Genomic DNA, 6,019 nt, shown 5'->3' with positions numbered 1-6,019 from the left:
ATGTAGCAGGTGCTGTAAAGAGTATAAAAGATGCTCAGAAGGAATCTCATAAATTACAAGCAATAAAAGAAATTAAGAAAGGCAAAACTCAGTTGTCCCCCCAAGAACGACAGAAAATAATTCAAATACTTGGATCAGGGTTTCAAAAGTTTTAACATCTTTTTTCCTAAATAAATACAAGTATGGAAGCAATTGATAGTATCTATGATTTGGATGATACTATTATTATCTCAAACTCCACTAAAAAAGAAGATTACTTCAAGGTAAATGCAATAACTGGAACAGACTGGAATACGAATGGTACAAAAAGTTTTGAAATAAATAATCAACAAACCTATTTGAATCTCTCCGAAAGTTTCTTGTTGTGTAACTTTAAATTCATTAAAGCTGGGAATAACACAAATGCTACACTTGTAAATGATTTCTTCTGGAAAATGTTTGATAGTGTGCGTTTGTATATTGGAACACAAGAAGTTGAAGCGGTTGATTATGTCTCTGCTGTATCTGAAATGATAAAATTTACACTCTATACATTCAGTGATAGAATGGGAAAGGGGTCTGTCGAAGGTTTTATTCCTGATATGTCAACGGGAACAAACACAGACCCTGGATATACTCAAAGGAAAGGAAAGTATAATGATGATACAAAAGCAGAAAATAGTTTTACTGTGGCAGTTCCTCTTAAAGGTATATTTGGATTTTGTGATCATGATAAAGTTCTGTATGGTCTTAAAATTAGATTTCAACTACAGAGGAATGATAATGAAAATCGATTGCTTTTTGGTGTTGGTAGTGCTTTTGTTGATCAGAATAAATTTGTAATTGAGGAGATGAGTTGGTATATCAGTGAATATACTCCTAATCTTAAAACAGAAGAGATGTTGAATCGAAGACTTAACTCAAAGAAACCACTCAGTGTATCATACCTCAAAAGAAGATGTCAACACGTTAAACTCAATAAAACTACTTACACGTGGAATTTGGGTGTTCTGGAAGGAAAGCCATGATATCTGTAGATCATTTTTAAAAAGCCAGATGGTGATACTGCGACTGATAAGAATAGTGCAATGAGTGATAATGCTAAGGAGAAACAACTTCGCGTTTCTCTAGATGGAACATTTTATCCACGAGATAGATTGGAAATTAATTGGGAAAAAAATGATTTTGCTGAAGCATACAAATCTTACCAAAAGATGTGTGAAAGTAATGGAAATAAAGAACCTATTTTGGATATGACAGCATTTAAAAGTTTGTATACAATCTATGCGTTTGACCTGAGCACGCAAAAGGAAACTATAAAGTCAAATCGAGTGGATACTTCCCTATACATTGAAAGAGGAGAGAGTGAAGAAGTTGATACATGTTGTTTGCTTTTGGAAGAAACAGAATTGCAGATTAATACAGATAATGGTGTGATGATTAGTCTCACATAATTTTTTGTTAAATAAATGAGTGGCAAAGTACCAACTGGGGTAGATGTTAATCAAATCAATCTTCATAAACTATCATCTTGTGTTCAAAATCAAAAGCCTTGTACGATTAACGTTAATACAATTCAGAGAAAAAGAGCAGTAAGAATTGATGTTTTGCTCACAAGAGAACAGGTTAAAATTTTGAATGACACTGGCTCACTTAAAATTAAAATGACAAAACCAATGATGAAAAAATATTCAATTAGAGAGACGAGTGGAGGATTTCTCCCATTTCTAATTCCTTTATTTGCTGGTTTAAGTGCGGTTGGAGCATTGACGGGTGGTATTTCAACAGCGGTGAAAACTGCCAACGAAAGGAAGGCTCAACTCCAGGCTCAAAAAGAATTGGAAAGACATAACAAAGAGTTAGAGAAACAAATTAGTGGAAGTGGCGTAATTGTAGATTTTGCTGAAAAACTTGAAGGTCTGCCTGATAAAGCGAGATTGTTAGTTGGAGATATTCTTTCTTCTATTGCACAAGTAGGTGTAAAATTAACGAAAAGAGGTAATGGATTATATCTTTCTAATAAATAAATGAGCATTGATGAGTGTTTGGAAAAATTTGGAAAGAATACAACATCAAATTTACAACTTGTCAAATATTGTAAGAAATTAAAAATTCATAATGTGGTTATTTGTATGAGAGATGAATTAACAAATGTGCCGAAACATACAAAGAATATTATTATGAACTTAGAAGATAATAATGGGAACGGTTCTCATTGGGTTTGTATTTTTAATAGTCAAGACAAATATTATTTTGATAGTTTTGGTCTTCCACCACCTGTTGAAGTTATAAAATTCTTACAGAATGGTGTTTATCAAACATTTCAAGTCCAAGAATTAAATTCCAAGTGTTGTGGTCAATTATGTCTATATGTGTTATTTCAACTCAACAAAAATAAAAAATTTTATGATATTATTTTTAATCTAATATAAATGACTTATGTTGGTAAAGATGGTTCTATCTTTGGTGTATCTCAAGAACTGGATATTGATTTATCAAATTATTACACAAAGGCACAGGCTGAACGACATAAATATAATATAACCAAAAATATTAACATGAAAAATGCTTTTAAATTAAAAAATTATCCAAGCCCGACTGACGCGAATGACTTGGTGAGATTAAGCGATTTATCACAATATATATCCTTAAATAAAACGGCTGTGTATTCCAAAGATACAGAAGTGTTGATATTATCTCCAGGTCATACAGAATTCACAGTTCGAATTAAAATAAATTTTTATAAAGAAGGGCGTATCGTTTGTATGAGATTAGAACATTGGGGGTATGATATGAATGATTTAGGGTATAATTGGTCATTTAAAATTAACCTCGAAGACCTGGAACAATTAAATCAGTCTCGTAAGGAAGAATATTATCCACTTGGTATCGAGAATGAGTTTTGTGGGTCCACGATTGGTAAACAACAAATAAAAGAATTTAATAAGGGTAAATATAATAATGGTTTTGCCCTTGTTTATCTCATGAAAACAGAAAAAACAGGATTATATATAATAAGTATGGAAATACAAAATGATTTAACTATGGGAAGATGGGGAGGTGTTTTGTGCCATAATATTATTCTAACATATATTTCTAATACATAAATGACAGCAAGAAGGCTTCAAGAAAATCATCATTTCTGTGTTCAAGCATACCTTCAAGAAAAAGGTATTCGGTATTTTAATAAATATGTTCTACAACATAAGAATGAGGTATTTTCAATAAAAGATTGGCATTATGCTGATGTTGATAAACCGACAACTTTAGATTTAATTAGAATGTTAAATAATGAAAAAATTATAAAGTTAAGAAAAGGTAAGGCTCTTTTAGAAATTCAAAAGAAATTTTATTGGTTTCCTGTTGTAAAAAAAATTATTTTCGATGCAGGAATAACAAGAAATCCTGATGAATATATGTATAATATTCTATGGGGTGTAAGCGATTCAAGGATAGTAAGGGATGAGGAAGGAGTTGAAGAAGAGAGGGAAGAGGAGGAAAATGAGAAGAGAGAGAAGGAGGAGAGGGAGAAGAAAGAGAAGGAGGAAAGAGAGAAGAGAGAGAAGGAGGAGAGGGAGAAGAAAGAGAAGGAGGAAAGAGAGAAGAGAGAGAAGAGAGAGGGAGGAGAGGGAGGAAAGAGCGAGACAAAATAAATATCAAAATATGGAAACCAGTGAGATTCAAAAAAGATTGGTGGTATTACAGAAAATAACTCAACCCACCGAGGAGGAAAACAAAGAATTGACAAGTCTATTGGCAATATTTTCTTCAAGACTATTGACATCGACAAGCTATTCATTTTAATTCAAGTTTTTTCTTAAATAAATGGAGGAGAGAGTGAAGGCATTTCTAAGGATTCTTTATGTTTTAAAAAGTAAGATCCAAATGTGCATGTTGGAAACTAAATAGGTTTTTGCACTCTGCAGGAATTTTTCACATAAATAAATGAGTTATTGTCTCAAATGTAAAAAGAAAACTAATAATAAAAATATTTCATATATTAAAAGTAAAAATAACAGGGTTATACAAAAAGGTATATGTTCGGTGTGTGGTTCAAAAAAAAATCAATTTATCTCCAAACACAAACTCGGTGGAGATATACAAAAGTTTTTATCAGGAAGTAAATTTACAACTACTGGAATACCAGGGGAATTACATCTTCCAGGGTATTCTTTCTGTGGTCCAGGTACAAACTTGGATAAAAGATTAGATGAGGCAGACAATCCTAAATCCTGGAGTCAGCCTATCAATAGAGTTGATGAAGTGTGCATGAGACATGATATTGATTATGGGAATACCACAACGTTGGAAGAAAAGCATGAAGCCGAGAGAGAAATGTTGTATAATTTGTCTCTGATACAAAATCCAACCTTGAGAGAAAAAGTTGATCGGTTCATTGTGAAGAAGATGATCAGTGCTAAATTGAAACTTGGACTTGGAAATTCAAAAAACTTATAGGCTCTAATGATGCCATTAAGACTGAAGAGTAATTAGCTGATGAATTACATAAACCAATATTCACAAAGTTTCAGAGAAGGAAAGTTTATTCTAAGGAAGTTGATTATATCTGGTCTGCTGATTTGATTGAACTCAATAATGATAAGGGGTACAAGTATGCTTTAACCATTATTGATTTGAGGAGTAGATACGTATGGGTTGTCCCATTAAAAAACAATACAGGTAATACTCTTATGTTAGCCTATCAATAGATATTTAATAAAAGTAAGAGAAAACCTAAAAAATTGTGGACTGATGAGGGTAGAGAGTTTTATAACAAGACATTTATGAATTTTCTAAAAAATAACAGTATTACATTATACAGTACCTTTAATGAAGGGAAGGCAGTTGTTGTTGAACGTTTTAATCGTACCTTAAAAGAGAGACTATATAAAAAATTCACACAACTCGGTTCACAACAATGGTCATCTTTTATTCAGGATATTGTGGATAAGTATAATGACACGATTCACACGTCAACAAATATGAAACCATCAGAAACATTTACAAAATTAAAATATGAAAAAGAGATTAATGTCAGAAAACCTAAGTTCAAAGTTGGTGATATCGTAAGAATATATAGGTGGAAATCTCATTTTGAAAAAGGTTTTACTGAACGATGGACGAAAGAACTTTTTAAAATTGTTGATGTAATAGATACGGTTCCTTGGACTTATAAAATATATGATTTGGAAGGGGAAGAGATTTTAGGTTCATTTTATTCACAGGAATTACAAAAGACAAAGATAAATTGAATTTTTTTGACTCCGCCCCTTTTTAACTCCACCCAAACAAACCCCGCCCACACAAGCCCCGCCCACACAAACCCCACACAAACCCCACCACACACAAACCCCTCACAAGCTCCAATAAATTGAAATTTTTTGACTCCGCCCCTTTTTGACTCCACCCACACAAGCCCCACCCACACAAACCCCACACAAACCCCACCACACACAAACCCCACACAAGCTCCACACAAGCTCCACACAAGCTCCACACACACACAAGCTCCACCCATATTCACATAATTAGTGATTAGTTAATTAGTTCCCCCACACACAACATGTTTATTTAATTAAAAAAATATCCACCCATCCACACAAGCTCCACTCATCCACCCATCCACCCATCTCTCCACCCATCCATTGATCCACACAAACCTCATCCACATTCGCCCCTCCCACATAAGCTCCACCCACATAAACCCCTGCCCACATAAACCCCTCCCACATAAGCCCTGTCTACACAAGCTCCACACAAAAACTCCACACACATAAACCCTGTCCACATAAACCCCTCCCACACAAGCTCCACCCACACAAGCCCCACACACACACACACCCCGCCCACATAAGCCCCACCGAAGCCCCGCCCACACAAGCCCCTCCCACACAAGCCCCACCCCCTCATCCCCCTGTGCGCCCCCACTTTTGACCCACCACCTCCCTCATCCCACCCCCACCCTTCCCCACACACACACATGGGGAGGGGAGGGATGGGATGAGGGGTGATGGGTCATTGGGGGGGGCGCACCTACCCT

This window comes from Eptatretus burgeri, chromosome 1 (genome assembly GCF_056783735.1).
Source record: "Eptatretus burgeri isolate ZD-2024b chromosome 1, Ebu_testis_v1, whole genome shotgun sequence".
NCBI classification, from domain to species: domain Eukaryota; kingdom Metazoa; phylum Chordata; class Myxini; order Myxiniformes; family Myxinidae; genus Eptatretus; species Eptatretus burgeri.
The sequence above is the reverse complement of the archived record's forward strand: the minus strand, read 5'-3'. Positions refer to the sequence as shown.